Source organism: Taudactylus pleione, unplaced genomic scaffold (genome assembly GCF_031769625.1).
Source record: "Taudactylus pleione unplaced genomic scaffold, aTauple2 ptg000070l, whole genome shotgun sequence".
Classification (NCBI taxonomy): Eukaryota; Metazoa; Chordata; class Amphibia; order Anura; family Myobatrachidae; genus Taudactylus; species Taudactylus pleione.
Genome location: NW_028284472.1, coordinates 2661283 through 2683380, shown reverse-complemented (window position 1 = coordinate 2683380; position 22098 = coordinate 2661283). Strand labels below are relative to the sequence as shown.

Below are 22098 nucleotides of genomic sequence, written 5' to 3'. Positions count from 1 at the left end.
TATATTCATCATCTTCTTCATTCCAGTTTTCAAAGTTAAGTTCCTATTGAATGCCAATTGCCATTCTCCTACACTGAGGGAAAACATATGGTAAGTAGGAAATAGATTTTTTATTCTCAGTGGGAACTGAAGGCGACTACCTGAGCAAAGTTTAATAAAAGAGCGAGACAAATAATATAGCAGAACTAAATGATTAAGATTGAGAGACAAGTTCAAACACTTTGTGAACAAAAAGAGGATGGACATGGGCTTGGAGGGCAAGCACTTAATGAAATTTCAAAGCATGGATTAATGACAAAATATCAACTCTACATAGATTGTCTGGTGAAGCATTAGCTAGCAATGCCCAAGAGGCAGTCTTAGCATGCATCCTTTTTGACCTTCTGCTAAGTTCTGACACTGATGACCAAACAGAATGTAAGACAGCCCTCTAGTTAGCAAAACTTGATCAATATCCACACCATTCATTAGTAAAAGTAGGGGATTCTGATGATAAACCAGTCTCTGATGGAGAACTTTAAGAGCATTCCAGTGTTTGGAATGGGCATCTACTTGCATTGTCATCAGCCATGAAAACCATAAAGTCCTTGCAGTCAAGCATGGTATAATGGTTATGCTTCCATCCTCTAAGATATCCCTAATAACACTGAAAAGTAGTAAATTTCTAGTGAAATGTAAAGCTGCAATCACTTGTGCCTAAGAAAATAGCAGCTCATAGTGGATGTAGCTCAGTGGTAGAGCGCATGCTTCGCATGTATGAGGCCCCGGGTTCAATCCCCAGAATCTCTAAGTTTTACAAAATACAGCTTTTTACCATATGTAAACTCTCTAGTAGAGCCAAAGAAAACAAGCAAACCAATAAAAGTTCTCTACAGCAATAGTCAAAGTTGAATACAAATCATAAATAATCAATCAAATATGATTATATTCATCATCTTCTTCATTCCATTTTTCAAAGTTAAGTTCCCATTGAATGCCTTTTGCCATTCTCCTACACTGAGGGAAAACATATGGTAAGTAGGAAATAGATTTTTTATTTTCAGTGGGAACTGAAGGCGACTACCCGAGCAAAGTTTAATAAAAGAGCGAGACAAATAATATAGCAAAACTAATTTATTAAGATTAAGAGACAAGTTCAAACACTTTGTGAACAAAAAGAGGATGGACATGGGCTTGGAGGGCAAGCACTTAATGAAATTTCAAAGCATGGAATGATGACAACATATGAAGTCTACATAGATTGTCTTGTGAAGCATTTTCTAGCAATGCCCAAGAGGCAGTCTTAGCATGCATTCTTTGTGCCCTTCTGCTAAGTTCTGACACTGATGACCAAACAGAATGTAAGACAGCCCTCTAGTTAGGAAAACTTGATCAATATCCACACCATTCATTAGTAAAAGTAGGGGATTCTGATGATAAACCAGTCTCTGATGGAGAACTTTAAGAGCATTCCAGTGTTTGGAATGGGAATCTACTTGCATTCTCATCAGCCATGAAAACCATAAAGTCCTTGCAGTCAAGCATGGTATAATGGTTATGCTTCCATCCTCTAATATATCCCTAATAACACTGAAAAGAAGTAAATCTCTAGTGAAATGTAAAGCTGCAATCACTTGTGCATAAAATAATAGCAGCTTATAGGGGATGTAGCTCAGAGGTAGAGCGCATGCTTCGCATGTATGAGGACCCAGATTCAATCCCCGGCATCTCCAAGTTTTACAAAATACAGCTTTTTACCATATGTAAACTCTCTAGTAGAGCCAAAGAAAACAAGCAAACCAATAAAAGTACTCTACAGCAATAGTCAAAGTTGAACACAAATCATAAAAAATCAATCAAATATGATTATATTCATCATCTTCTTCATTCCATTTTTCAAAGTTAAGTTCCCATTGAATGCCTATTGCCATTCTCCTACACTGTGGGAAAACATATGGTAAGTAGGAAATAGATTTTTTATTTTCAGTGGGAACTGAAGGCGACTACCCGAGCAAAGTTTAATAAAAGAGCGAGACAAATAATATAGCAAAACTAATTTATTAAGATTAAGAGACAAGTTCAAACACTTTGTGAACAAAAAGAGGATGGACATGGGCTTGGAGGGCAAGCACTTAATGAAATTTCAAAGCATGGAATGATGACAACATATGAAGTCTACATAGATTGTCTTGTGAAGCATTTTCTAGCAATGCCCAAGAGGCAGTCTTAGCATGCATTCTTTGTGCCCTTCTGCTAAGTTCTGACACTGATGACCAAACAGAATGTAAGACAGCCCTCTAGTTAGGAAAACTTGATCAATATCCACACCATTCATTAGTAATAGTAGGGGATTCTGATGATAAACCAGTCTCTGATGGAGAACTTTAAGAGCATTCCAGTGTTTGGAATGGGAATCTACTTGCATTCTCATCAGCCATGAAAACCATAAAGTCCTTGCAGTCAAGCATGGTATAATGGTTATGCTTCCATCCTCTAATATATCCCTAATAACACTGAAAAGAAGTAAATCTCTAGTGAAATATAAAGCTGCAATCACTTGTGCATAAAATAATAGCAGCTTATAGGGGATGTAGCTCAGAGGTAGAGCGCATGCTTCGCATGTATGAGGCCCCGGATTCAATCCCCGGCATCTCCAAGTTTTACAAAATACAGCTTTTTACCATATGTAAACTCTCTAGTAGAGCCAAAGAAAACAAGCAAACCAATAAAAGTACTCTACAGCAATAGTCAAAGTTGAACACAAATCATAAAAAATCAATCAAATATGATTATATTCATCATCTTCTTCATTCCATTTTTCAAAGTTAAGTTCCCATTGAATGCCTATTGCCATTCTCCTACACTGTGGGAAAACATATGGTAAGTAGGAAATAGATTTTTTATTTTCAGTGGGAACTGAAGGCGAACACCCGAGCAAAGTTTAATAAATGAGCGAGACAAATAATATAGCAGAACTAAATGATTAAGATTGAGAGACAAGTTCAACCACTTTATGAACAAAAAGAGGATGGACATGGGCTTGGAGGGCAAGCACTTAATGAAATTTCAAAGCATGGAATGATGACAACATATGAAGTCTACATAGATTGTCTTGTGAAGCATTTTCAAGCAATGCCCAAGAGGCAGTCTTAGCATGCATCCTTTGTGCCCTTCTGCTAAGTTCTGACACTGATGACCAAACAGAATGTAAGACAGCCCTCTAGTTAGCAAAACTTGATCAATATCCACACCATTCATTAGTAAAAGTAGGGGATTCTGATGATAAACCAGTCTCTGATGGAGAACTTTAAGAGCATTCCAGTGTTTGGAATGGGAATCTACTTGCATTCTCATCAGCCATGAAAACTATAAAGTCCTTGCAGTCAAGCATGGTATAATGGTTATGCTTCCATCCTCTAATATATCCCTAATGACACTGAAAAGTAGTAAATCTCTAGTGAAATGTAAAGCTGCAATCACTTGTGCATAAGAAAATAGCAGCTCATAGGGGATGTAGCTCAGTGGTAGAGCGCATGCTTCGCATGTATGAGGCCCCAGATTCAATCCCCAACATCTCCAAGTTTTACAAAATACAGCTTTTTACCATATGTAAACTCTCTAGTAGAGCCAAAGAAAACAAGCAAACCAATAAAAGTACTCTACAGCAATAGTCAAAGTTGAATACAAATCATAAAAAATAAATCAAATATGATTATATTCATCATCTTCTTCATTCCAGTTTTCAAAGTTAAGTTCCTATTGAATGCCAATTGCCATTCTCCTACACTGAGGGAAAACATATGGTAAGTAGGAAATAGATTTTTTATTCTCAGTGGGAACTGAAGGCGACTACCTGAGCAAAGTTTAATAAAAGAGCGAGACAAATAATATAGCAGAACTAAATGATTAAGATTTAGAGACAAGTTCAAACACTTTGTGAACAAAAAGAGGATGGACATGGGCTTGGAGGGCAAGCACTTAATGAAATTTCAAAGCATGGAATGATGACAACATATCAACTCTACATAGATTGTCTGGTGAAGCATTAGCTAGCAATGCCCAAGAGGCAGTCTTAGCATGCATCCTTTTTGACCTTCTGCTAAGTTCTGACACTGATGACCAAACAGAATGTAAGACAGCCCTCTAGTTAGCAAAACTTGATCAATATCCACACCATTCATTAGTAAAAGTAGGGGATTCTGATGATAAACCAGTCTCTGATGGAGAACTTTAAGAGCATTCCAGTGTTTGGAATGGGCATCTACTTGAATTGTCATCAGCCATGAAAAGCATAAAGTCCTTGCAGTCAAGCATGGTATAATGGTTATGCTTCCATCCTCTAAGATATCCCTAATAACACTGAAAAGTAGTAAATCTATAGTGAAATGTAAAGCTGCAATCACTTGTGCATAAGAAAATAGCGGCTCATAGGGGATGTAGCTCAGTGGTAGAGCGCATGCTTCGCATGTATGAGGCCCCGGGTTCAATCCCCAGAATCTCTAAGTTTTACAAAATACAGCTTTTTACCATATGTAAACTCTCTAGTAGAGCCAAAGTTAACAAGCAAACCAAAAAAAGTACTCTACAGCAATAGTCAAAGTTGAATACAAATCATAAATAATCAATCAAATATGATTATATTCATCATCTTCTTCATTCCATTTTTCAAAGTTAAGTTCCCATTGAATGCCTTTTGCCATTCTCCTACACTGAGGGAAAACATATGGTAAGTAGGAAATAGATTTTTTATTTTCAGTGGGAACTGAAGGCGACTACCCGAGCAAAGTTTAATAAAAGAGCGAGACAAATAATATAGCAGAACTAAATGATTAAGATTGAGAGACAAGTTCAAACACTTTATGAACAAAAAGAGGATGGACATGGGATTGGAGGGCAAGCACTTAATGAAATTTCAAAGCATGGAATGATGACAACATATGAAGTCTACATAGATTGTCTTGTGAAGCATTTTCTAGCAATGCCCAAGAGGCAGTCTTAGCATGCATTCTTTGTGCCCTTCTGCTAAGTTCTGACACTGATGACCAAACAGAATGTAAGACAGCCCTCTAGTTAGCAAAACTTGATCAATATCCACACCATTCATTAGTAAAAGTAGGGGATTCTGATGATAAACCAGTCTCTGATGGAGAACTTTAAGAGCATTCCAGTGTTTGGAATGGGAATCTACTTGCATTCTCATCAGCCATGAAAACCATAAAGTCCTTGCAGTCAAGCATGGTATAATGGTTATGCTTCCATCCTCTAATATATCCCTAATAACACTGAAAAGTAGTAAATCTCTAGTGAAATGTAAAGCTGCAATCACTTGTGCATAAAATAATAGCAGCTTATAGGGGATGTAGCTCAGAGGTAGAGCGCATGCTTCGCATGTATGAGGCCCCGGATTCAATCCCCGGCATCTCCAAGTTTTACAAAATACAGCTTTTTACCATATGTAAACTCTCTAGTAGAGCCAAAGAAAACAAGCAAACCAATAAAAGTACTCTACAGCAATAGTCAAAGTTGAACACAAATCATAAAAAATCAATCAAATATGATTATATTCATCATCTTCTTCATTCCATTTTTCAAAGTTAAGTTCCCATTGAATGCCTATTGCCATTCTCCTACACTGTGGGAAAACATATGGTAAGTAGGAAATAGATTTTTTATTTTCAGTGGGAACTGAAGGCGACTACCCGAGCAAAGTTTAATAAAAGAGCGAGACAAATAATATAGCAAAACTAATTGATTAAGATTAAGAGACAAGTTCAAACCCTTTGTGAACAAAAAGAGGATGGACATGGGCTTGGAGGGCAAGCACTTAATGAAATTTCAAAGCATTGAATGATGACAACATATGAACTCTACTTAGATTGTCTGTTGAAGCATTTTCTAGCAATGCCCAAGAGGCAGTCATAGCATGCATCCTTTGTGCCCTTCTGCTAAGTTCTGACACAAATGACCAAACAGAATGTAAGACAGCCCTCTAGTTAGCAAAACTTGATCAATATCCACACCATTCATTAGTAAAAGAAGGGGATTCTGATGATAAACCAGTCTCTGATGGAGAAATTTAAGAGCATTCCAAAGTTTGGAATGGGCTTCTACTTGCATTCTCATCACCCATGAAAACCATAAAGTCCTTGCAGTCAAGCATCGTATAATGGTTATGCTTCCATCCTCTAATATATCCCTAATAACACTGAAAAGTAGTAAATCTCTAGTGAAATGTAAAGCTGCAATCACTTGTGCATAAAATAATAGCAGCTTATAGGGGATGTAGCTCAGAGGTAGAGCGCATGCTTCGCATGTATGAGGCCCCGGATTCAATCCCCGGCATCTCCAAGTTTTACAAAATACAGCTTTTTACCATATGTAAACTCTCTAGTAGAGCCAAAGAAAACAAGCAAACCAATAAAAGTACTCTACAGCAATAGTCAAAGTTGAACACAAATCATAAAAAATCAATCAAATATGATTATATTCATCATCTTCTTCATTCCATTTTTCAAAGTTAAGTTCCCATTGAATGCCTATTGCCATTCTCCTACACTGTGGGAAAACATATGGTAAGTAGGAAATAGATTTTTTATTTTCAGTGGGAACTGAAGGCGAACACCCGAGCAAAGTTTAATAAATGAGCGAGACAAATAATATAGCAGAACTAAATGATTAAGATTGAGAGACAAGTTCAACCACTTTATGAACAAAAAGAGGATGGACATGGGCTTGGAGGGCAAGCACTTAATGAAATTTCAAAGCATGGAATGATGACAACATATGAAGTCTACATAGATTGTCTTGTGAAGCATTTTCAAGCAATGCCCAAGAGGCAGTCTTAGCATGCATCCTTTGTGCCCTTCTGCTAAGTTCTGACACTGATGACCAAACAGAATGTAAGACAGCCCTCTAGTTAGCAAAACTTGATCAATATCCACACCATTCATTAGTAAAAGTAGGGGATTCTGATGATAAACCAGTCTCTGATGGAGAACTTTAAGAGCATTCCAGTGTTTGGAATGGGCATCTACTTGCATTCTCATCAGCCATGAAAACTATAAAGTCCTTGCAGTCAAGCATGGTATAATGGTTATGCTTCCATCCTCTAATATATCCCTAATGACACTGAAAAGTAGTAAATCTCTAGTGAAATGTAAAGCTGCAATCACTTGTGCATAAGAAAATAGCAGCTCATAGGGGATGTAGCTCAGTGGTAGAGCGCATGCTTCGCATGTATGAGGCCCCAGATTCAATCCCCAGCATCTCCAAGTTTTACAAAATACAGCTTTTTACCATATGTAAACTCTCTAGTAGAGCCAAAGAAAACAAGCAAACCAATAAAAGTACTCTACAGCAATAGTCAAAGTTGAATACAAATCATAAAAAATAAATCAAATATGATTATATTCATCATCTTCTTCATTCCAGTTTTCAAAGTTAAGTTCCTATTGAATGCCTATTGCCATTCTCCTACACTGAGGGAAAACATATGGTAAGTAGGAAATAGATTTTTTATTCTCAGTGGGAACTGAAGGCGACTACCTGAGCAAAGTTTAATAAAAGAGCGAGACAAATAATATAGCAGAACTAAATGATTAAGATTGAGAGACAAGTTCAAACACTTTGTGAACAAAAAGAGGATGGACATGGGCTTGGAGGGCAAGCACTTAATGAAATTTCAAAGCATGGATTAATGACAAAATATCAACTCTACATAGATTGTCTGGTGAAGCATTAGCTAGCAATGCCCAAGAGGCAGTCTTAGCATGCATCCTTTTTGACCTTCTGCTAAGTTCTGACACTGATGACCAAACAGAATGTAAGACAGCCCTCTAGTTAGCAAAACTTGATCAATATCCACACCATTCATTAGTAAAAGTAGGGGATTCTGATGATAAACCAGTCTCTGATGGAGAACTTTAAGAGCATTCCAGTGTTTGGAATGGGCATCTACTTGCATTCTCATCAGCCATGAAAACCATAAAGTCCTTGCAGTCAAGCATGGTATAATGGTTATGCTTCCATCCTCTAAGATATCCCTAATAACACTGAAAAGTAGTAAATCTCTAGTGAAATGTAAAGCTGCAATCACTTGTGCCTAAGAAAATAGCAGCTCATAGGGGATGTAGCTCAGTGGTAGAGCGCATGCTTCGCATGTATGAGGCCCCGGGTTCAATCCCCAGAATCTCTAAGTTTTACAAAATACAGCTTTTTACCATATGTAAACTCTCTAGTAGAGCCAAAGTTAACAAGCAAACCAATAAAAGTTCTCTACAGCAATAGTCAAAGTTGAACACAAATCATAAAAAATCAATCAAATATGATAATATTCATCATCTTCTTCATTCCATTTTCAAAGTTAAGTTCCCATTGAATGCCTATTGCCATTCTCCTACACTGTGGGAAAACATATGGTAAGTAGGAAATAGATTTTTTTATTTTCAGTGGGAACTGAAGGCGAACACCCGAGCAAAGTTTAATAAATGAGCGAGACAAATAATATAGCAGAACTAAATGATTAAGATTGAGAGACAAGTTCAACCACTTTATGAACAAAAAGAGGATGGACATGGGTTTGGAGGGCAAGCACTTAATGAAATTTCAAAGCATGGAATGATGACAACATATGAAGTCTACATAGATTGTCTTGTGAAGCATTTTCTAGCAATGCCCAAGAGGCAGTCTTAGCATGCATCCTTTGTGCCCTTCTGCTAAGTTCTGACACTGATGACCAAACATAATGTAAGACAGCCCTCTAGTTAGCAAAACTTGATCAATATCCACACCATTCATTAGTAAAAGTAGGGGATTCTGATGATAAACCAGTCTCTGATGGAGAACTTTAAGGGCATTCCAGTGTTTGGAATGGGCATCAACTTGCATTCCCATCAGCCATGAAAACTATAAAGTCCTTGCAGTCAAGCATGGTATAATGGTTATGCTTCCATCCTCTATAATATCCCTAATGACACTGAAAAGTAGTAAATCTCTAGTGAAATGTAAAGCTGCAATCACTTGTGCATAAGAAAATAGCAGCTCATAGGGGATGTAGCTCAGTGGTAGAGCGCATGCTTCGCATGTATGAGGCCCCGGATTCAATCCCCAGCATCTCCAAGTTTTACAAAATACAGCTTTTTACCATATGTAAACGCTCTAGTAGAGCCAAAGAAAACAAGCAAACCAATAAAAGTACTCTACAGCAATAGTCAAAGTTGAATACAAATCATAAAAAATAAATCAAATATGATTATATTCATCATCTTCTTCATTCCAGTTTTCAAAGTTAAGTTCCTATTGAATGCCAATTGCCATTCTCCTACACTGAGGGAAAACATATGGTAAGTAGGAAATAGATTTTTTATTCTCAGTGGGAACTGAAGGCGACTACCTGAGCAAAGTTTAATAAAAGAGCGAGACAAATAATATAGCAGAACTAAATGATTAAGATTGAGAGACAAGTTCAAACACTTTGTGAACAAAAAGAGGATGGAAATGGGCTTGGAGGGCAAGCACTTAATGAAATTTCAAAGCATGGAATGATGACAACATATCAACTCTACATAGATTGTCTGGTGAAGCATTAGCTAGCAATGCCCAAGAGGCAGTCTTAGCATGCATCCTTTTTGACCTTCTGCTAAGTTCTGACACTGATGACCAAACAGAATGTAAGACAGCCCTCTAGTTAGCAAAACTTGATCAATATCCACACCATTCATTAGTAAAAGTAGGGGATTCTGATGATAAACCAGTTTCTGATGGAGAACTTTAAGAGCATTCCAGTGTTTGGAATGGGCATCTACTTGAATTGTCATCAGCCATGAAAACCATAAAGTCCTTGCAGTCAAGCATGGTATAATGGTTATGCTTCCATCCTCTAAGATATCCCTAATAACACTGAAAAGTAGTAAATCTCTAGTGAAATGTAAAGCTGCAATCACTTGTGTATAAGAAAATAGCAGCTCATAGGGGATGTATCTCAGTGGTAGAGCGCATGCTTCGCATGTATGAGGCCCCGGGTTCAATCCCGAGAATCTCTAAGTTTTACAAAATACAGCTTTTTACCATATGTAAACTCTCTAGTAGAGCCAAAGTTAACAAGCAAACCATAAAAAGTACTCTACAGCAATAGTCAAAATTGAATACAAATCATAAATAATCAATCAAATATGATTATATTCATCATCTTCTTCATTCCATTTTTCAAAGTTAAGTTCCCATTGAATGCCTTTTGCCATTCTCCTACACTGAGGGAAAACATATGGTAAGTAGGAAATAGATTTTTTATTTTCAGTGGGAACTGAAGGCGACTACCCGAGCAAAGTTTAATAAAAGAGTGAGACAAATAATATAGCAAAACTAATTGATTAAGATTAAGAGACAAGTTCAAACACTTTGTGAACAAAAAGAGGATGGACATGGGCTTGGAGGGCAAGCACTTAATGAAATTTCAAAGCATGGAATGATGACAACATATGAACTCTACTTAGATTGTCTGGTGAAGCATTAGCTAGCAATGTCCAAGAGGCAGTCATAGCATGCATCCTTTGTGCCCTTCTGCTAAGTTCTGACACAAATGACCAAACAGAATGTAAGACAGCCCTCTAGTTAGCAAAACTTGATCAATATCCACACCATTCATTAGTAAAAGTAGGGGATTCTGATGATAAACCAGTCTCTGATGGAGAACTTTAAGAGCATTCCAATGTTTGGAATGGGCTTCAACTTGCTTTCTCATCACCCATGAAAACCATAAAGTCCTTGCAGTCAAGCATCGTATAATGGTTATGCTTCCATCCTCTATTACATCCCTAATAACACTGAAAAGTAGTAAATCTCTAGTGAAATGTAAAGCTGCAATCACTTGTGTATAAATAAACAGCAGGTCATAGGGGATGTAGCTCAGTAGTAGAGCGCATGCTTCGCATGTATGAGGCCCCGGGTTCAATCCCCGGCATCTCCAAGTTTTACAAAATACAGCTTTTTACCATATGTAAACTCTCTAGTAGAGCCAAAGATAACAAGCAAACCAATAAAAGTACTCTACAGCAATAGTCAAAGTTGAACACAAATCATAAAAAATCAATCAAATATGATTATATTCATCATCTTCTTCATTCCATTTTTCAAAGTTAAGTTCCCATTGAATGCCTATTGCCATTCTCCTACACTGAGGGAAAACTTATGGTAAGTAGGAAATAGATTTTTTATTTTCAGTGGGAACTGAAGGCGACTACCCGAGCAAAGTTTAATAAAAGAGCGAGACAAATAATATAGCAAAACTAAATGATTAAGATTGAGAGACAAGTTCAAACACTTTGTGAACAAAAAGAGGATGGACATGGGCTTGGAGGGCAAGCACTTAATGAAATTTCAAAGCATTGAATGATGACAACATATGAACTCTACTTAGATTGTCTGTTGAAGCATTAGCTAGCAATGCCCAAGAGGCAGTCATAGCATGCATCCTTTGTGCCCTTCTGCTACGTTCTGACACAAATGACCAAACAGAATGCAAGACAGCCCTCTAGTTAGCAAAACTTGATCAATATCCACACCATTCATTAGTAAAAGTAGGGGATTCTGATGATAAACCAGTCTCTGATGGAGAAATTTAAGAGCATTCCAAAGTTTGGAATGGGCTTCTACTTGCATTCTCATCACCCATGAAAACCATAAAGTCCTTGCAGTCAAGCATCGTATAATGGTTATGCTTCCATCCTCTAATATATCCCTAATAACACTGAAAAGTAGTAAATCTCTAGTGAAATGTAAAGCTGCAATCACTTTTCCATAAAAAAATAGCAGCTTATAGGGGATGTAGCTCAGTGGTAGAGCGCATGCTTCGCATGTATGAGGCCCCGGATTCAATCCCCGGCATCTCAAAGTTTTACAAAATACAGCTTTTTACCATATGTAAACTCTCTAGTAGAGCCAAAGAAAACAAGCAAACCAATAAAAGTACTCTACAGCAATAGTCAAAGTTGAACACAAATCATAAAAAATCAATCAAATATGATTATATTCATCATCTTCTTCATTCCATTTTTCAAAGTTAAGTTCCCATTGAATGCCTATTGCCATTCTCCTACACTGTGGGAAAACATATGGTAAGTAGGAAATAGATTTTTTATTTTCAGTGGGAACTGAAGGCGAACACCCGAGCAAAGTTTAATAAAAGAGCGAGACAAATAATATAGCAGAACTAAATGATTAAGATTGAGAGACAAGTTCAACCACTTTATGAACAAAAAGAGGATGGACATGGGCTTGGAGGGCAAGCACTTAATGAAATTTCAAAGCATGGAATGATGACAACATATGAAGTCTACATAGATTGTCTTGCGAAGCATTTTCTAGCAATGCCCAAGAGGCAGTCTTAGCATGCATCCTTTGTGCCCTTCTGCTAAGTTCTGACACTGATGACCAAACAGAATGTAAGACAGCCCTCTAGTTAGCAAAACTTGATCAATATCCACACCATTCATTAGTAAAAGTAGGGGATTCTGATGATAAACCAGTCTCTGATGGAGAACTTTAAGAGCATTCCAGTGTTTGGAATGGGCATCTACTTGCATTCTCATCAGCCATGAAAACTATAAAGTCCTTGCAGTCAAGCATGGTATAATGGCTATGCTTCCATCCTCTAATATATCCCTAATGACACTGAAAAGTAGTAAATCTCTAGTGAAATGTAAAGCTGCAATCACTTGTGCATAAGAAAATAGCAGCTCATAGGGGATGTAGCTCAGTAGTAGAGCGCATGCTTCGCATGTATGAGGCCCCGGATTCAATCCCCAGCATCTCCAAGTTTTACAAAACACAGCTTTTTACCATATGTAAACTCTCTAGTAGAGCCAAAGAAAACAAGCAAACCAATAAAAGTACTCTACAGCAATAGTCAAAGTTGAATACAAATCATAAAAAATAAATCAAATATGATTATATTCATCATCTTCTTCATTGCAGTTTTCAAAGTTAAGTTCCTATTGAATGCCAATTGCCATTCTCCTACACTGAGGGAAAACATATGGTAAGTAGGAAATAGATTTTTTATTCTCAGTGGGAACTGAAGGCGACTACCTGAGCAAAGTTTAATAAAAGAGCGAGACAAATAATATAGCAGAACTAAATGATTAAGATTGAGAGACAAGTTCAAACACTTTGTGAACAAAAAGAGGATGGACATGGGCTTGGAGGGCAAGCACTTAATGAAATTTCAAAGCATGGAATGATGACAACATATCAACTCTACATAGATTGTCTTGTGAAGCATTTTCAAGCAATGCCCAAGAGGCAGTCTTAGCATGCATCCTTTGTGCCCTTCTGCTAAGTTCTGACACTGATGACCAAACAGAATGTAAGACAGCCCTCTAGTTAGCAAAACTTGATCAATATCCACACCATTCATTAGTAAAAGTAGGGGATTCTGATGATAAACCAGTCTCTGATGGAGAACTTTAAGAGCATTCCAGTGTTTGGAATGGGCATCTACTTGAATTGTCATCAGCCATGAAAACCATAAAGTCCTTGCAGTCAAGCATGGTATAATGGTTATGCTTCCATCCACTAAGATATCCCTAATAACACTGAAAAGTAGTAAATCTCTAGTGAAATGTAAAGCTGCAATCACTTGTGCATAAAAAAATAGCAGCTCATAGGGGATGTAGCTCAGTGGTAGAGAGCATGCTTCGCATGTATGAGGCCCCGGATTCAATCCCCGGCATCTCCAAGTTTTACAAAATACAGCATTTTACCATATGTAAACTCTCTAGTAGAGCCAAAGAAAACAAGCAAACCAATAAAAGTACTCTACAGCAACAGTCAAAGTTGAATACAAATCATAAAAAATCAATCAAATATGATTATATTCATCATCTTCTTCATTCCAGTTTTCAAGGTTAAGTTCCTATTGAATGCCTATTGCCATTCTCTTTCACTGAGGGAAAATTTATGGTAAGTAGGAAATAGATTTTTTATTTTCAGTGGGAACTGAAGGCGACTACCTGAGCAAAGTTTAATAAAAGAGCGAGACAAATAATATAGCAAAACTAATTGTTTAAGATTGAAAGACAAGTTCAAACACTTTGTGAACAAAAAGAGGATGGACATGGGCTTGGAGGGCAAGCACTTAATGAAATTTCAAAGCATTGAATGATGACAACATATGAACTCTACTTAGATTGTCTGTTGAAGCATTAGCTAGTAATGCCCAAGAGGCAGTCATAGCATGCATCCTTTGTGCCCTTCTGCTAAGTTCTGACACAAATGACCAAACAGAATGTAAGACAGCCCTCTAGTTAGCAAAACTTGATCAATATCCACACCATTCATTAGTAAAAGAAGGGGATTCTGATGATAAACCAGTCTCTGATGGAGAAATTTAAGAGCATTCCAAAGTTTGGAATGGGCTTCTACTTGCATTCTCATCACCCATGAAAACCATAAAGTCCTTGCAGTCAAGCATCGTATAATGGTTATGCTTCCATCCTCTAATATATCCCTAATAACACTGAAAAGTAGTAAATCTCTAGTGAAATGTAAAGCTGCAATCACTTGTGCATAAAATAATAGCAGCTTATAGGGGATGTAGCTCAGAGGTAGAGCGCATGCTTCGCATGTATGAGGCCCCGGATTCAATCCCCGGCATCTCCAAGTTTTACAAAATACAGCTTTTTACCATATGTAAACTCTCTAGTAGAGCCAAAGAAAACAAGCAAACCAATAAAAGTACTCTACAGCAATAGTCAAAGTTGAACACAAATCATAAAAAATCAATCAAATATGATTATATTCATCATCTTCTTCATTCCATTTTTCAAAGTTAAGTTCCCATTGAATGCCTATTGCCATTCTCCTACACTGTGGGAAAACATATGGTAAGTAGGAAATAGATTTTTTATTTTCAGTGGGAACTGAAGGCGAACACCCGAGCAAAGTTTAATAAATGAGCGAGACAAATAATATAGCAGAACTAAATGATTAAGATTGAGAGACAAGTTCAACCACTTTATGAACAAAAAGAGGATGGACATGGGCTTGGAGGGCAAGCACTTAATGAAATTTCAAAGCATGGAATGATGACAACATATGAAGTCTACATAGATTGTCTTGTGAAGCATTTTCAAGCAATGCCCAAGAGGCAGTCTTAGCATGCATCCTTTGTGCCCTTCTGCTAAGTTCTGACACTGATGACCAAACAGAATGTAAGACAGCCCTCTAGTTAGCAAAACTTGATCAATATCCACACCATTCATTAGTAAAAGTAGGGGATTCTGATGATAAACCAGTCTCTGATGGAGAACTTTAAGAGCATTCCAGTGTTTGGAATGGGCATCTACTTGCATTCTCATCAGCCATGAAAACTATAAAGTCCTTGCAGTCAAGCATGGTATAATGGTTATGCTTCCATCCTCTAATATATCCCTAATGACACTGAAAAGTAGTAAATCTCTAGTGAAATGTAAAGCTGCAATCACTTGTGCATAAGAAAATAGCAGCTCATAGGGGATGTAGCTCAGTGGTAGAGCGCATGCTTCGCATGTATGAGGCCCCAGATTCAATCCCCAGCATCTCCAAGTTTTACAAAATACAGCTTTTTACCATATGTAAACTCTCTAGTAGAGCCAAAGAAAACAAGCAAACCAATAAAAGTACTCTACAGCAATAGTCAAAGTTGAATACAAATCATAAAAAATAAATCAAATATGATTATATTCATCATCTTCTTCATTCCAGTTTTCAAAGTTAAGTTCCTATTGAATGCCAATTGCCATTCTCCTACACTGAGGGAAAACATATGGTAAGTAGGAAATAGATTTTTTATTCTCAGTGGGAACTGAAGGCGACTACCTGAGCAAAGTTTAATAAAAGAGCGAGACAAATAATATAGCAGAACTAAATGATTAAGATTGAGAGACAAGTTCAAACACTTTGTGAACAAAAAGAGGATGGACATGGGCTTGGAGGGCAAGCACTTAATGAAATTTCAAAGCATGGATTAATGACAAAATATCAACTCTACATAGATTGTCTGGTGAAGCATTAGCTAGCAATGCCCAAGAGGCAGTCTTAGCATGCATCCTTTTTGACCTTCTGCTAAGTTCTGACACTGATGACCAAACAGAATGTAAGACAGCCCTCTAGTTAGTAAAACTTGATCAATATCCACACCATTCATTAGTAAAAGTAGGGGATTCTGATGATAAACCAGTCTCTGATGGAGAACTTTAAGAGCATTCCAGTGTTTGGAATGGGCATCTACTTGCATTCTCATCAGCCATGAAAACCATAAAGTCCTTGCAGTCAAGCATGGTATAATGGTTATGCTTCCATCCTCTAAGATATCCCTAATAACACTGAAAAGTAGTAAATCTCTAGTGAAATGTAAAGCTGCAATCACTTGTGCCTAAGAAAATAGCAGCTCATAGGGGATGTAGCTCAGTGGTAGAGCGCATGCTTCGCATGTATGAGGCCCCGGGTTCAATCCCCAGAATCTCTAAGTTTTACAAAATACAGCTTTTTACCATATATAAACTCTCTAGTAGAGCCAAAGTTAACAAGCAAACCAATAAAAGTTCTCTACAGCAATAGTCAAAGTTGAACACAAATCATAAAAAATCAATCAAATATGATAATATTCATCATCTTCTTCATTCCATTTTCAAAGTTAAGTTCCCATTGAATGCCTATTGCCATTCTCCTACACTGTGGGAAAACATATGGTAAGTAGGAAATAGATTTTTTTATTTTCAGTGGGAACTGAAGGCGAACAACCGAGCAAAGTTTAATAAATGAGCGAGACAAATAATATAGCAGAACTAAATGATTAAGATTGAGAGACAAGTTCAACCACTTTATGAACAAAAAGAGGATGGACATGGGCTTGGAGGGCAAGCACTTAATGAAATTTCAAAGCATGGAATGATGACAACATATGAAGTCTACATAGATTGTCTTGTGAAGCATTTTCTAGCAATGCCCAAGAGGCAGTCTTAGCATGCATCCTTTGTGCCCTTCTGCTAAGTTCTGACACTGATGACCAAACATAATGTAAGACAGCCCTCTAGTTAGCAAAACTTGATCAATATCCACACCATTCATTAGTAAAAGTAGGGGATTCTGATGATAAACCAGTCTCTGATGGAGAACTTTAAGGGCATTCCAGTGTTTGGAATGGGCATCAACTTGCATTCTCATCAGCCATGAAAACTATAAAGTCCTTGCAGTCAAGCATGGTATAATGGTTATGCTTCCATCCTCTATAATATCCCTAATGACACTGAAAAGTAGTAAATCTCTAGTGAAATGTAAAGCTGCAATCACTTGTGCATAAGAAAATAGCAGCTCATAGGGGATGTAGCTCAGTGGTAGAGCGCATGCTTCGCATGTATGAGGCCCCGGATTCAATCCCCAGCATCTCCAAGTTTTACAAAATACAGCTTTTTACCATATGTAAACGCTCTAGTAGAGCCAAAGAAAACAAGCAAACCAATAAAAGTACTCTACAGCAATAGTCAAAGTTGAATACAAATCATAAAAAATAAATCAAATATGATTATATTCATCATCTTCTTCATTCCAGTTTTCAAAGTTAAGTTCCTATTGAATGCCAATTGCCATTCTCCTACACTGAGGGAAAACATATGGTAAGTAGGAAATAGATTTTTTATTCTCAGTGGGAACTGAAGGCGACTACCTGAGCAAAGTTTAATAAAAGAGCGAGACAAATAATATAGCAGAACTAAATGATTAAGATTGAGAGACAAGTTCAAACACTTTGTGAACAAAAAGAGGATGGAAATGGGCTTGGAGGGCAAGCACTTAATGAAATTTCAAAGCATGGAATGATGACAACATATCAACTCTACATAGATTGTCTGGTGAAGCATTAGCTAGCAATGCCCAAGAGGCAGTCTTAGCATGCATCCTTTTTGACCTTCTGCTAAGTTCTGACACTGATGACCAAACAGAATGTAAGACAGCCCTCTAGTTAGCAAAACTTGATCAATATCCACACCATTCATTAGTAAAAGTAGGGGATTCTGATGATAAACCAGTCTCTGATGGAGAACTTTAAGAGCATTCCAGTGTTTGGAATGGGCATCTACTTGAATTGTCATCAGCCATGAAAACCATAAAGTCCTTGCAGTCAAGCATGGTATAATGGTTATGCTTCCATCCTCTAAGATATCCCTAATAACACTGAAAAGTAGTAAATCTCTAGTGAAATGTAAAGCTGCAATCACTTGTGTATAAGAAAATAGCAGCTCATAGGGGATGTATCTCAGTGGTAGAGCGCATGCTTCGCATGTATGAGGCCCCGGGTTCAATCCCGAGAATCTCTAAGTTTTACAAAATACAGCTTTTTACCATATGTAAACTCTCTAGTAGAGCCAAAGTTAACAAGCAAACCATAAAAAGTACTCTACAGCAATAGTCAAAATTGAATACAAATCATAAATAATCAATCAAATATGATTATATTCATCATCTTCTTCATTCCATTTTTCAAAGTTAAGTTCCCATTGAATGCCTTTTGCCATTCTCCTACACTGAGGGAAAACATATGGTAAGTAGGAAATAGATTTTTTATTTTCAGTGGGAACTGAAGGCGACTACCCGAGCAAAGTTTAATAAAAGAGCGAGACAAATAATATAGCAAAACTAATTGATTAAGATTAAGAGACAAGTTCAAACACTTTGTGAACAAAAAGAGGATGGACATGGGCTTGGAGGGCAAGCACTTAATGAAATTTCAAAGCATGGAATGATGACAACATATGAACTCTACTTAGATTGTCTGGTGAAGCATTAGCTAGCAATGTCCAAGAGGCAGTCATAGCATGCATCCTTTGTGCCCTTCTGCTAAGTTCTGACACAAATGACCAAACAGAATGTAAGACAGCCCTCTAGTTAGCAAAACTTGATCAATATCCACACCATTCATTAGTAAAAGTAGGGGATTCTGATGATAAACCAGTCTCTGATGGAGAACTTTAAGAGCATTCCAATGTTTGGAATGGGCTTCAACTTGCTTTCTCATCACCCATGAAAACCATAAAGTCCTTGCAGTCAAGCATCGTATAATGGTTATGCTTCCATCCTCTATTACATCCCTAATAACACTGAAAAGTAGTAAATCTCTAGTGAAATGTAAAGCTGCAATCACTTGTGTATAAATAAACAGCAGGTCATAGGGGATGTAGCTCAGTAGTAGAGCGCATGCTTCGCATGTATGAGGCCCCGGGTTCAATCCCCGGCATCTCCAAGTTTTACAAAATACAGCTTTTTACCATATGTAAACTCTCTAGTAGAGCCAAAGATAACAAGCAAACCAATAAAAGTACTCTACAGCAATAGTCAAAGTTGAACACAAATCATAAAAAATCAATCAAATATGATTATATTCATCATCTTCTTCATTCCATTTTTCAAAGTTAAGTTCCCATTGAATGCCTATTGCCATTCTCCTACACTGAGGGAAAACTTATGGTAAGTAGGAAATAGATTTTTTATTTTCAGTGGGAACTGAAGGCGACTACCCGAGCAAAGTTTAATAAAAGAGCGAGACAAATAATATAGCAAAACTAAATGATTAAGATTGAGAGACAAGTTCAAACACTTTGTGAACAAAAAGAGGATGGACATGGGCTTGGAGGGCAAGCACTTAATGAAATTTCAAAGCATTGAATGATGACAACATATGAACTCTACTTAGTTTGTCTGTTGAAGCATTAGCTAGCAATGCCCAAGAGGCAGTCATAGCATGCATCCTTTGTGCCCTTCTGCTACGTTCTGACACAAATGACCAAACAGAATGCAAGACAGCCCTCTAGTTAGTAAAACTTGATCAATATCCACACCATTCATTAGTAAAAGTAGGGGATTCTGATGATAAACCAGTCTCTGATGGAGAACTTTAAGAGCATTCCAGTGTTTGGAATGGGCATCTACTTGCATTCTCATCAGCCATGAAAACCATAAAGTCCTTGCAGTCAAGCATGGTATAATGGTTATGCTTCCATCCTCTAAGATATCCCTAATAACACTGAAAAGTAGTAAATCTCTAGTGAAATGTAAAGCTGCAATCACTTGTGCCTAAGAAAATAGCAGCTCATAGGGGATGTAGCTCAGTGGTAGAGCGCATGCTTCGCATGTATGAGGCCCCGGGTTCAATCCCCAGAATCTCTAAGTTTTACAAAATACAGCTTTTTACCATATATAAACTCTCTAGTAGAGCCAAAGTTAACAAGCAAACCAATAAAAGTTCTCTACAGCAATAGTCAAAGTTGAACACAAATCATAAAAAATCAATCAAATATGATAATATTCATCATCTTCTTCATTCCATTTTCAAAGTTAAGTTCCCATTGAATGCCTATTGCCATTCTCCTACACTGTGGGAAAACATATGGTAAGTAGGAAATAGATTTTTTTATTTTCAGTGGGAACTGAAGGCGAACAACCGAGCAAAGTTTAATAAATGAGCGAGACAAATAATATAGCAGAACTAAATGATTAAGATTGAGAGACAAGTTCAACCACTTTATGAACAAAAAGAGGATGGACATGGGCTTGGAGGGCAAGCACTTAATGAAATTTCAAAGCATGGAATGATGACAACATATGAAGTCTACATAGATTGTCTTGTGAAGCATTTTCTAGCAATGCCCAAGAGGCAGTCTTAGCATGCATCCTTTGTGCCCTTCTGCTAAGTTCTGACACTGATGACCAAACATAATGTAAGACAGCCCTCTAGTTAGCAAAACTTGATCAATATCCACACCATTCATTAGTAAAAGTAGGGGATTCTGATGATAAACCAGTCTCTGATGGAGAACTTTAAGGGCATTCCAGTGTTTGGAATGGGCATCAACTTGCATTCTCATCAGCCATGAAAACTATAAAGTCCTTGCAGTCAAGCATGGTATAATGGTTATGCTTCCATCCTCTATAATATCCCTAATGACACTGAAAAGTAGTAAATCTCTAGTGAAATGTAAAGCTGCAATCACTTGTGCATAAGAAAATAGCAGCTCATAGGGGATGTAGCTCAGTGGTAGAGCGCATGCTTCGCATGTATGAGGCCCCGGATTCAATCCCCAGCATCTCCAAGTTTTACAAAATACAGCTTTTTACCATATGTAAACGCTCTAGTAGAGCCAAAGAAAACAAGCAAACCAATAAAAGTACTCTACAGCAATAGTCAAAGTTGAATACAAATCATAAAAAATAAATCAAATATGATTATATTCATCATCTTCTTCATTCCAGTTTTCAAAGTTAAGTTCCTATTGAATGCCAATTGCCATTCTCCTACACTGAGGGAAAACATATGGTAAGTAGGAAATAGATTTTTTATTCTCAGTGGGAACTGAAGGCGACTACCTGAGCAAAGTTTAATAAAAGAGCGAGACAAATAATATAGCAGAACTAAATGATTAAGATTGAGAGACAAGTTCAAACACTTTGTGAACAAAAAGAGGATGGAAATGGGCTTGGAGGGCAAGCACTTAATGAAATTTCAAAGCATGGAATGATGACAACATATCAACTCTACATAGATTGTCTGGTGAAGCATTAGCTAGCAATGCCCAAGAGGCAGTCTTAGCATGCATCCTTTTTGACCTTCTGCTAAGTTCTGACACTGATGACCAAACAGAATGTAAGACAGCCCTCTAGTTAGCAAAACTTGATCAATATCCACACCATTCATTAGTAAAAGTAGGGGATTCTGATGATAAACCAGTCTCTGATGGAGAACTTTAAGAGCATTCCAGTGTTTGGAATGGGCATCTACTTGAATTGTCATCAGCCATGAAAACCATAAAGTCCTTGCAGTCAAGCATGGTATAATGGTTATGCTTCCATCCTCTAAGATATCCCTAATAACACTGAAAAGTAGTAAATCTCTAGTGAAATGTAAAGCTGCAATCACTTGTGTATAAGAAAATAGCAGCTCATAGGGGATGTATCTCAGTGGTAGAGCGCATGCTTCGCATGTATGAGGCCCCGGGTTCAATCCCGAGAATCTCTAAGTTTTACAAAATACAGCTTTTTACCATATGTAAACTCTCTAGTAGAGCCAAAGTTAACAAGCAAACCATAAAAAGTACT

The 22098-nt window shown here is 37.3% G+C and overlaps 15 non-coding genes across 15 annotated transcripts; all 15 read left to right on the top strand.

The window, feature by feature from the left end:
- The first annotated feature begins 2563 nt into the window (after positions 1–2563).
- Positions 2564–2635, top strand: TRNAA-CGC (transfer RNA alanine (anticodon CGC)). Its single transcript has one exon. It is a non-coding gene; the product is annotated as a tRNA-Ala (tRNA).
- Positions 2636–4409: 1774 nt separating this feature from the next.
- On the top strand, positions 4410–4481 carry TRNAA-CGC (transfer RNA alanine (anticodon CGC)). Its single transcript has one exon. It is a non-coding gene; the product is annotated as a tRNA-Ala (tRNA).
- Positions 4482–5332: 851 nt separating this feature from the next.
- TRNAA-CGC (transfer RNA alanine (anticodon CGC)) lies at positions 5333–5404 on the top strand. The gene has a single exon. It is a non-coding gene; the product is annotated as a tRNA-Ala (tRNA).
- Positions 5405–6255: 851 nt separating this feature from the next.
- TRNAA-CGC (transfer RNA alanine (anticodon CGC)) lies at positions 6256–6327 on the top strand. The gene has a single exon. It is a non-coding gene; the product is annotated as a tRNA-Ala (tRNA).
- Positions 6328–8101: 1774 nt separating this feature from the next.
- TRNAA-CGC (transfer RNA alanine (anticodon CGC)) lies at positions 8102–8173 on the top strand. The gene has a single exon. It is a non-coding gene; the product is annotated as a tRNA-Ala (tRNA).
- Positions 8174–9024: 851 nt separating this feature from the next.
- On the top strand, positions 9025–9096 carry TRNAA-CGC (transfer RNA alanine (anticodon CGC)). Its single transcript has one exon. It is a non-coding gene; the product is annotated as a tRNA-Ala (tRNA).
- Positions 9097–10870: 1774 nt separating this feature from the next.
- Positions 10871–10942, top strand: TRNAA-CGC (transfer RNA alanine (anticodon CGC)). Its single transcript has one exon. It is a non-coding gene; the product is annotated as a tRNA-Ala (tRNA).
- Positions 10943–11793: 851 nt separating this feature from the next.
- Positions 11794–11865, top strand: TRNAA-CGC (transfer RNA alanine (anticodon CGC)). The gene has a single exon. It is a non-coding gene; the product is annotated as a tRNA-Ala (tRNA).
- A 1774-nt stretch (positions 11866–13639) lies between these two features.
- TRNAA-CGC (transfer RNA alanine (anticodon CGC)) lies at positions 13640–13711 on the top strand. Its single transcript has one exon. It is a non-coding gene; the product is annotated as a tRNA-Ala (tRNA).
- Positions 13712–14562: 851 nt separating this feature from the next.
- Positions 14563–14634, top strand: TRNAA-CGC (transfer RNA alanine (anticodon CGC)). Its single transcript has one exon. It is a non-coding gene; the product is annotated as a tRNA-Ala (tRNA).
- Positions 14635–16408: 1774 nt separating this feature from the next.
- TRNAA-CGC (transfer RNA alanine (anticodon CGC)) lies at positions 16409–16480 on the top strand. The gene has a single exon. It is a non-coding gene; the product is annotated as a tRNA-Ala (tRNA).
- An 851-nt stretch (positions 16481–17331) lies between these two features.
- On the top strand, positions 17332–17403 carry TRNAA-CGC (transfer RNA alanine (anticodon CGC)). Its single transcript has one exon. It is a non-coding gene; the product is annotated as a tRNA-Ala (tRNA).
- A 1774-nt stretch (positions 17404–19177) lies between these two features.
- On the top strand, positions 19178–19249 carry TRNAA-CGC (transfer RNA alanine (anticodon CGC)). Its single transcript has one exon. It is a non-coding gene; the product is annotated as a tRNA-Ala (tRNA).
- Positions 19250–20100: 851 nt separating this feature from the next.
- TRNAA-CGC (transfer RNA alanine (anticodon CGC)) lies at positions 20101–20172 on the top strand. The gene has a single exon. It is a non-coding gene; the product is annotated as a tRNA-Ala (tRNA).
- Positions 20173–21023: 851 nt separating this feature from the next.
- On the top strand, positions 21024–21095 carry TRNAA-CGC (transfer RNA alanine (anticodon CGC)). Its single transcript has one exon. It is a non-coding gene; the product is annotated as a tRNA-Ala (tRNA).
- Positions 21096–22098: the final 1003 nt, after the last annotated feature.